This window comes from Propithecus coquereli, unplaced genomic scaffold, assembly GCF_000956105.1.
Source record: "Propithecus coquereli isolate 6110/MARCELLA unplaced genomic scaffold, Pcoq_1.0 Scaffold199, whole genome shotgun sequence".
NCBI lineage: Eukaryota > Metazoa > Chordata > Mammalia > Primates > Indriidae > Propithecus > Propithecus coquereli.
This window is the reverse complement of record NW_012144855.1, coordinates 2952403-2962519: the sequence shown is the minus strand read 5'-3', so window position 1 is coordinate 2962519 and position 10117 is coordinate 2952403. Positions and strand designations below refer to the sequence as shown.

The 10117-nt window shown below is 38.0% G+C and overlaps 1 protein-coding gene across 1 annotated transcript in view; it reads right to left on the bottom strand.

Annotated features, from left to right (window-relative positions):
- The window catches only part of ADAM22 (ADAM metallopeptidase domain 22), a 241994-nt gene that overhangs the window by 113437 nt on the left and 118440 nt on the right, over positions 1 to 10117 (bottom strand). The window lies entirely within an intron of this gene.

The window sequence follows — 10117 nt, the reverse complement described above, 5'->3', positions numbered from 1 at the left end:
CCTGTAGTCCCAGCTACTCGGGAGGCTGAGGCAGAAGGATCGCTTGAGCCCAGGAGTTTGAGGTTGCTGTGAGCTAGGATGACGCCATGGCACTCTACTCAGGGCAGTAGAGTGAGACTCTATCTCAAAACAAAACAAAACAAAAAGACATCTTATTCTTAATTTTCTTACTTTAGCCTTTTATCAAATAGTTTTAGTTGCCTACCATACTTTATCATTTCTTTATGTGTTATTTTTATTTGAGAAAATATTAGTTACCATCATAAAAAGGGTACAAAGTTAAAAGAAATGAAGAGGAATATATCATCAGCATTTGAAAATAATTCTCTTTTGAAATAGCTCCTCAATAACAATCTTCTTATATTAATTTTAAATGTTTCTACAATCTTAGTTTAATTTCATATATGTGAAAAAATTTCCCCTTTAATGGAAGTGCCTCAAGAACAACTTCCATAAAATGTCCATAATCTTTTAAAGCACTAAAATATAGATAAAATTATCATTAATAAAAATACAAGAAGCTATAAATTTCTAACGTTACTCTATTAATAGACATTGAGCCAACTAAAAAAATCTTTTTAAAGTGCACTGAAGTTCACCAAACCAAAATTGTTCCAATCATAAAAAAATGTGAATTTCTGAACATACTGAACCCTCATGATAGACACCATGCCTACAGTTGCTTGAATGTAAACAGAACAATCAAACAAGCATAACATTAACGTAGGAATCACAATCCTGTAGTATCTGATGCTTATATTACCATTTAGGAAACTTATAATTGTAGTTTAAGTTCTTGCTTCATTTATCTTTAGAATACTTTTTCCTATTGACTTTATGTGTGAACCAGCTAGGATACTCTAAGCTGCAAGTCAACGAAAATACAACTAAAAGTAGCTTCAATAATCAGGACATTTATCATCTTATTTCTTGTTAGAAATTCCAGGGCTAGTGTAATGTGAAATTGCTTTTGAGAATATTCAGTCCTTCTAAGATGTTTTAAGGATATATGAGTAGCTAGTAAGCAACATTTTGTTAGACATGTGCAGAATTCATAGGCTATGTAAGTATAATAAGAACATTGTGTATATGTTACACATTGATAGAGATGGAAGATCAAGAAATATCTAATATTTGTAAGCCACCTGGGTAATAAATGTTCATGATATACTAAATATACAAGAAACACTAAATATCCAGTATACACTAAATATGCATAAGCACTTAATATTCATGAGGTATTAATTCAACCCAAGTTTCTCAACTTTGACATTATTGACATTTTGGGCCAGATAATTCTTTGCCTTGGGAGGCTGTCTTGTTCATTGTAGCAAGTTTAGCAGCATCCCTGGCTTCTACCCACTAGATGCCAATAGCATGCACCAGTAGTGGTAGTCGAAAATGTCTCCAGACATTGCTAAATATACACTGGGGGACAAAATAGCCCTGGTTAAGAACAACTGCTGACACTCATTCCTGCTCCATGTGTTCTCCAAAAAACACAAATAGAATTCATGACTGTGTTTTGGGCTAAAGAGCAAGCCACGGCCACTGACCAGGCATATTTGTCCCAGTGTTTCTCAGATACAGCAAGTGGGCGTCATTAGCTTGGGGAACCTGCCATCTCTGAGACTTGCCCAAACCTCAACTCTGGTCCTTGTAACCACACCATCGGCAGGGAAGGCATCTGCAGCAGAAAAAGAAGCAGGACATATAAACACTGTGCACGCAGGATTAGCTGTCGTGGCCCCCTCCACCCTGCTTGCATCTATCCAAGCGTGCTGACCTACCAAATTCTTTCCTTTTGCTTCTCACTGTGTGCTTTAAATTGACTTGGCAAACCATGTGATTTGAGGATTTGAATTTGGTCTGTGGGAACTTTTGGTTCCCCTACCTCTGGGATAGCTTGCCTGGTAGAACACTTAGGGGCTGCCATTGTATCAATGTAATTTCCCACCTGACATCAGAGCAGTTCCAGGGTTGGTTCATGTAGTGGCTCAGCATCACTAGTAAGACCAAGAGTGTGTTCAACTTTCTGTCCTGCCAACAGCATGGTGGATGGCCTCTTAACGGATTCCTCTCGTGACCATAACATGACTACTGTAATTCTAAGCATTTCATGCAAATAAAAAATATCCCCAGGTAAAAAAAAGCCTTGTATTTCTTACCAAAAGCAAGCAAATGATTCACAAAAAAGCTCCTAGCATTCATTTTCTCAAGTATCTTTTGCCAGAATTACATCACATGGCCACACCTAAACCAATCCTTTGACAAGGACATTTGTCTTTGGAACAAGATTCTCCCTGGCCTCCCTTTAACATCGTGACTATTCAGAGAGAGCTGAACAATATTGGGGGAAAGAAAGCAGAGTGGTGGAAAGAATAGCTATTGTACAGCTGATCAATAGTTGTCTTTTTTTTTTTTTCATGTGTGTCAAATATTTCACAAATTTCCAAGGGCTTCTAACAAAATAGTGAAGCTGCATGGTGAAGACCTGCTTCAGGCAAAACTGGTAATTGCTCCAGCATCCACAACACACCCTATTACCCAAAACGGGACAGGTACCAGCCAGATGTTTGCAAAGGACTATCCCCCAGCCTTGCTGTCAATCTGAAATGACCTCCCCAGAAGTAGGAGAGAAACATTACCATACAGAGGTATGTTTCTTAGCAGAGGCAGCCAGGTTCTCTCTCTTGGGAATATGAACTAGTAAATTCAGAAAAAAAATCTTTCAGCTGATGAAGGAAAGAGAAACAAAGTCAAAAGTCAGCAGACATTTCAAAGAAAGTGAGTCATACCAGTGGTAAATACCAGAGTGAAAGCCTCAAGTTTCTGCTGCTGAAGTCCCTGAATCTAGAACAGCCTATCCCTATGCTGGATATCTGTGGGATGCTTTCTCCATTGATGTCGAGTGAGAAAATTCCCCAATACTGGAGCTAGCATGAGTGAAATCAAATCACCTCAATAAAATACTCCTCAGAGGACTAGTAGTTGTAGTAGTAGTAACAGTAGTAGTAATAACAAATTTTTTAAAAAACAACAACTTTTGAGTCTTCCAGGCTTTCAAATTTCAAGGGAACATTTTCCTTTGAATTATAAAATCTAGGCATTAAGAAAGTATGAGTCACTGCACGAATGTAATTACAGCAAAGAAAAACCCTCTGCTCAGGGTTTTTATGCAGCTATTTCAATCAAGCCTCTATATAGAAGTACTGCTGGAAAGGGCTCCATGTAATTAAAACCAAAAACAGCCCATGCAGTTTGGTTTTGTTTGTTTGCAGTATTGTGAAAGTCTGATAAGTATTGTTATTTTAATTATTAGGGTGAAAAACCTTCAATTTAAAATGTCACTTTTCCCTCTACTAAACCATAAAATCCTTACTACAATTCAAGTTAGAGCCTAAGTAAATTTTCTTGAAGCTTTCTGAAGTAGAGATAATCAAAATTACCTTAAGTTCTTTACTTTAGAACATCATTGTTTATCATTAAGTAGGGATCAACTTAAATCATTTTAAGCGTAGGAAAATGAAGGATCTCCTTAACACAGACAAAATTTTATAGTACTGTAAATGGATCAGGTGAAATTCACTCCATGCTAACAGCCTACTCAATGCTGACATGTGAATGCTTATGCACTTTGAAACATTGAAGCAAAAATCACTTAAAACCACACTTTAAAGGCCCCTTGTTTTTAAACAAAGTAGATGTTAAAATTATAAATTATAAATGTTTTCTGAATGCTTTTTTAAAATTTGCATGCTATAATAAGCCTGGAAATGTAAAACAAATAAAATACAAACATTTTCAGTCGTAATAATTATTATCCTTTGTCTAGGGGAAACCATCATGAATCAGAGGCAGCTGGTATAGCACAAAGGCTTTGGAGTTAAAAAATAAATAAATTTAATTTTTCATTCAAACGCTGCCATTTACCAGCTGTATGCCCTTGGTCAAGTTATTTAATCTCTATGAACAGAATTTCCCCATATCTAAAATGGAGAAATCAAAAATAACCTTCATAAAGTTGGTATGTTATTAAACCAGAACATAGGTGAAATGCCTTCCAAATCCTGATTTCAATTTTCCCCCATTGCCTATTCACTATCTCCTATCTATTCACCTTTCTCTAGAACTCACTTTCACTGTGTTGGGACTTTTAAATCATTGGCCCTACCTACCACTTTTTCACTCTCCTTCATCTCACTTTTGTCCACCTAATCCAGTTTATATTCCATTATGTGTCAAGATAATCACCCCCTTTGACACAGTCTGAACTTCCTTACCCCTCTCTGCACTGTACTTACTTGGCCAAACCTCAATCACAGTAAAGCTTAACTTTACCTGACCCTGAGAAGCAAAACATCTGAATGGCCACAGGTTGATTTATGACCACAGTTATCAAGTGATCCTTCATACCGTTATTTCTCCCATTTAGAAAAGCAAACAAAATAATTCTATCCACACCATTTCCCTGTCCAACTACTACTACATTTCCATTTTTTTCAACCACAGCATTCAACACTTCTATTGATTTTTTAAAATTGTTTCTACAATTTTTTCTAGTTGCTTTTCTTTGGATACTTAATATTACTTTCTTGCTTCACAGATGCTGTAATCATCTCTCTGAATACAGGCATACTTTGTTTTATTGCACTTCACTACGCTTCACGGATACTGCATTTTTTAAAAAATTGAAAGTTTGTGGCAACTCTACGTCAAGCAGGACTATTGGTGCCATTCTTCCAACAGCATGTGCTCACTGTGTGTCTCTGTGTCACATTTTGGTAATTCTGGCAATACTTCAAACTTTCTCATTCTTGTATCTGTTATAGTGATTCATGATCAGTGATCTCTGATATTACCGTTGTAATTGTCTTGGGGCACCACAAACCACACCCACATTTAACACAGAGAACTTAACTGATAAATGTGTGTGTTCTGACTGCTCCACCAACCTCCTGTTCCTCCATTCCTCTCCCTCTCCTTGGGCCTTCCTATTCTTTAGAACAGCGGTTCCCAACCTTTTTGGCACCAGGGACGGGTTTCATGGAGGACAATTTTTCCACAGGCCAGGATGGGGGGAAGGTGGAGCTCAGGTGGTGATGCAAGCGATGGAGAGCAGCTGTAAATATAGATGAAGCTTTGCTTGCTCCCTCGCCCACTGCTTACCTCCTGCTGTGTGGCCCGGTTCCTAACAGGCCACGGATCAGTACCATATCACGGCGTGGGGGTTGGGGACCACAGCTCTAAGACACAACCAATATTGAAATTAGGCCAATCAATAATCCTACAATGGCCCTTAAGTGTTCAAGAGAAAGGAACAGTTACATGTCTCTCACTTTAAATCAAAAGCTAGAAATGATTAAGTTTTGCGAAGAAGGTATATTGAAAGCTGAGATAGGCCAAAAGTAAGCCTCTTGCACGAAACAGCCAAGTTGTGAATGAAAAGGAAAAGTTCTTGAAGGAAATTAAAAGTGCTACCCCAGTGAACGCACAAATGATAAGAAAGCAAAACAGCCTTATTGCTAATATGGAGAAAGTTTTAGTGGTCTGGATAGAAGAACAAACCAGTCACATTTCCCTAAACCAAATCCTAATCTAGAGCAAGGCACTAACTCTCTTCAATTCTATGGAGGCATATAGGTAAGGAAGCTGCAAAAGAAAAGTTTAAAGCTAGCATAGGTTAATTTATGAAGCTGAAGGAAAGAGCCCATATCTGTAACATAAAAGTGCAAGGTGAAACAGCAAGTGCCAATGTAGAAGCTGCAGTGAGTTATCCAGAAAATCCAGCTAAGATCATTGATGACGGTGGCTACACTAAACAGATTTTCAGTTGTAGATGAAACAGTCTTATACTGGAAGAAGATGCCATCAAGGACTTTAACAGCTAAGAAGAGAAGGCAATCCCTGGCTTCAAAGCTTCAAAAGACAGGCTGACTCTCTTGCTCAGGGCCAGTGCAGCTGGTGACTTTAAGCTGAAGCCAATGCTCACTGACCATTCCAAAAATCTTAGGGCCCTTAAGAATTATGCTAAGTCGGCCGGCTCACGCCTGTAATCCTAGCTCTCTGGGAGGCCGAGGCGGGCGGATTGTTTGAGCCCAGGAGTTTGAAACCAGCCTGAGCAAGAGTGAGACCCCGTCTCTACTAAAAATAGAAAGAAATTAATTGGACAACTAAAAAAAAATATAGAAAAAAATTAGCTGGGCATGGTGGCGCATGCCTGTAGTCCCAGCTACTCGGGAGGCTGAGGCAGGAGGATTGCCTGAGCCCAGGAGTTTGAGGTTGCTGTGAGCTAGGATGACGCCACGGCACTCTAGTCCAGGCAACACAGTGAGACTCTGTCTCAAAAAAAAAAAAAAAAAATTATGCTAAGTCTACTCTGCCTGTGTTCTGCAAATGGAACAACAAAGCCTAGATGACAGCACATCTATTTATAGCATGATTTGCTGAATATTTTAAGCCCACTGTTAAGACTTACTGCTCAGAAAAAAAGGATTCCTTTCAAAATGTTACTGTTCACTGACAATGCAGCTGACAACCCAAGAGCTCTGATGGAGATATACAAGGAGATTAATGTTGTTTTCAGGTCTGCTAACAACAACCATTCCGCAGCCAATAGGCCAAGGAGTCATTTCGATTTTCGAGTCTTATCATTTAAGAAACACATTTTTTAAGGCTATAAGTGCCATAGATAGTGATTCCTCTGACAGGTCCGGGCAAAGTAAATTGAAAACGTTGTGGAAAGGATTCACCACTCTAGATGCCATTAAGAACATTCGTGATTCATGTAAGGAGGTGAAAATATCAACATTAACAGGAATTTGGAAGAAATTGATTACAACCCTCACGGATAACTTGGGAGGCATTCAAAATGTCAGTGAAGAAAGTCACTACAAATGTGATGGAAACTGCAAAAGAACAAGAAATGGAGGCTGAAGATATGACTGAATTGCTACCATCTCATGATGAAGTTTAAACAGATGAGGAGTTCCTTCTTGGGATGAACAAAGAAAGTAATTTCTTGAGAGAGAATCTACTCCTGGTGAAGATGCTGGGAACATTACTGAAATGATGACAAAGGATTTAGAATATTCCATAAACTTAGTTGATAAAGTAGTGACAGGGTTTGAGAGGGCATTGACTCTAATTTTGAAAGAAGTTCTACTCTGGGAAAATGCTATCAAACAGCATCACGTGCTACAGAGAAATCTTTTGTGAAAGGAAGAGTCAATCAATGAGGTAAATGCCATTGTTGTCTTATTTTAAGAGACTGTCAAAGCCACCTCAGCCTTCAGCAACCACCACCCTAATCAGTCAGTAGCAATCAACATCAATTCAAGCCCCTCTTACCAGCAAAGTGATTATGACTCGCTGAAGGCTCAGATGATCACTGACATTTTTTTAGCAATAAAGTGTTTTTTAGTTAAGGTATGTACATTTTTAGATATAATGCTATTGCATACTTAATAGACTACAGTATAGTGTAAAAAATAACTTATATATACTGGGAAACCAAAAAATTTGTGTGACTCATTTTATGCAATGTTTACTTTATTGCGGTGGACTGGAACTTGCAATAGCTCCTAAGTGTGCCTGTGTATTAATACAGGTTTGGGTTTTTAAAGATTTTTCTCTGTTCCCTACATTTGCTTTGTTTCAGCCATATTCATTTCATCTGTTTGCTTTGCTCTCTTTTTTGTTAGATGCTTTCCGCAAATATCTGGTAGTACTTGCCTCTCCATGGTTGTTGAGAGTGAAGCGCTATAAAATTGCCTGGAAGCTCTATGAAGAACAGCATGGTTATGGATAGGTGGGCCTCTCCAGAGGGAGGCAGAAATTTCATTCAAGAAACACAAATGTCAATGTTCTTAGATTCTTTACCATGGGTTAATCATTTTGCCCAGAGAGTGAGCCTCCGGTCTACTGGCTGGATAGCATAAACCTGGTGCCAATGTTCAGAGACCCAACCTAGATACAGGGACTATGGATCTCCAATTCAACATGCAGATGTCACTGTGCCTTCCCATTTTCAGTATAGCACTGGCCCTCATCTGACTATGTCCCTAAACCAGAGACTTTGGTTAGTTTCTCCAGAGGAAAAAAACCTCCTGCTGCTTTTGCCAGGGGAAGAGAGAAGCATTTCCCTGATTGCAGGAACTTACAAAAGAAAGCTGGGCTTCCAACTGCTCCTTATAAAGTTTCAAACTTTAGATATAGCACATTACATGTTTTATATCCCATTTATTAAAATTATCTGACATTTTCATTTCCATATTATAAGCTTTATGCCTTTCAAGCCTGCTTTTTTTTTTCTACCTAGTGGAATTCCAATGGTTTGCTTTAATACTCCAGGCCCTTCGAACTGCTGTGGAAAGGAAGTCCATCAAGATGAAGAAAACATCCCTTCTTTTAGAGCAGCAAGAAAGCAAGTAATGATCTACGTCACAGAACAGTCTTTGCAAACGTTATTTCCAATAGTGGATCCTTATCCATAATCCAGACATGAAAATGTGTTGTTAACATCCTATGAAAACAAGTATAACCTCTAAAAAGTCTGTAATTCTATTTGGTTTCCTTAGTAATCTGTTATCCTATTAAGAATATTTAAACAGACATCTCTGTCTTCTGTAAAATATAAATAATTGTTAAGCCAAAAGAGTAGAACTGGCACTTCTCTCTTCTCCCATATGTTTATAGATGTGAAACTAAATAAAACAAAACTAAAACTGTCATATTTCCCATTTTAAAACAAAGTATTTAGAATTTAGTATCTTAAAATTAATATACCTGCTTCTCTTTTCAGACTCACACTGTACCCCAGTTTTCTGCAGTATCTGATATGTTTGCTTCTAGAAACTTTCTCAGGTTCTACTTCTTGTTGAAATTAGGAATCAGCTTTTTGCATTCTTAAGTCATTTACTACTTGTCCATTCTTCTTGTATCTTCCAAACTTTTATTGATGTATCTCATATGCTTTGTTCTTGTGAGTTTATTATACCTTCAATATCATTACAATGGAGTACAGATATATGTAAGGCTTAAATCTGCCATATCTAACCAGATATCTGACCATATCTAACTAGGTCATTTTAAATGTTTATTTTTCTATCATGAGCATATAATTTTTATGATGAAAAATTATTGGATTAAACCTGAGCCAGAGAAATTTAGGTAATGTGGGCATGAAATAGATACCAAAGAGTAGAAAATTACATCTCACCATTTGTCTCAAGACTCTAGCAGTAAGTCCTTAAAAGGTGACCTCTCTGCTTTCTCACATTTCAGTCTGTTCCATTAGCTGTCATTTCCTGAACTATCTTTCAATTCGAAGGGCTATTTCTAGCTATTATCAACCAATTTACAATTATTTTTGATGAGCAAATGGTCAGCACACCAAATCAAACTATTTATTTTGGTTCCTCTAAAATGTCTTTGTTTCTTTGCAATACCAGAATCCTACAGTAAATAATGGGATGAGTCTTTTTTTCTTATTATAACAGAACTAAATAGTCGGCCAAGTGTTATCACTTTCAAAACCGTCATCTTGAGATCTTCACTTATGTCGATAATACATAAACTGCTCAAAACTGTGTTAAAATTTCTCTTTTGGAATTGCCTTCAGAGACAATTTATGTGACATATAAGAAAACCAATCTTATTATTTCCTAACCATATTTTGTGAATAATAATTAGGCTAACCACCATACTTGTGAAGATGATTGCAAATGGCTGTTGGCCACTTCTAAAACTCAAATACACCCTATCTATGTCATTCCACTATTAAAAGGTTCAAAAATGTGCTATACGCCTGGGCACGGTGGCTCACGCCTATAATCCTAACACTCTGGGAGGCTGAGGCAGGAAGATGGCTTGAGGTCAGGAGATCGAGACCAGCCTGAGCAAGAGACCCTGTCTCTACAAAAAATAGAAAAATTAGCCAGGTGTGGTGGCAGTGCCTCTGGTCCTACCTACTCAGGAGGCTAAGGCAAGAGGATCACACAAGCCCAGGAGTTTGAGCTTGCAGTGAGCTATAATGATGCCACTGCACTCTAGCCAGAGTGACACAGCAAGACTCTGTCTAAAAAGAAAAAGAAGGCCGGGCGCAGTGGCTCACGCC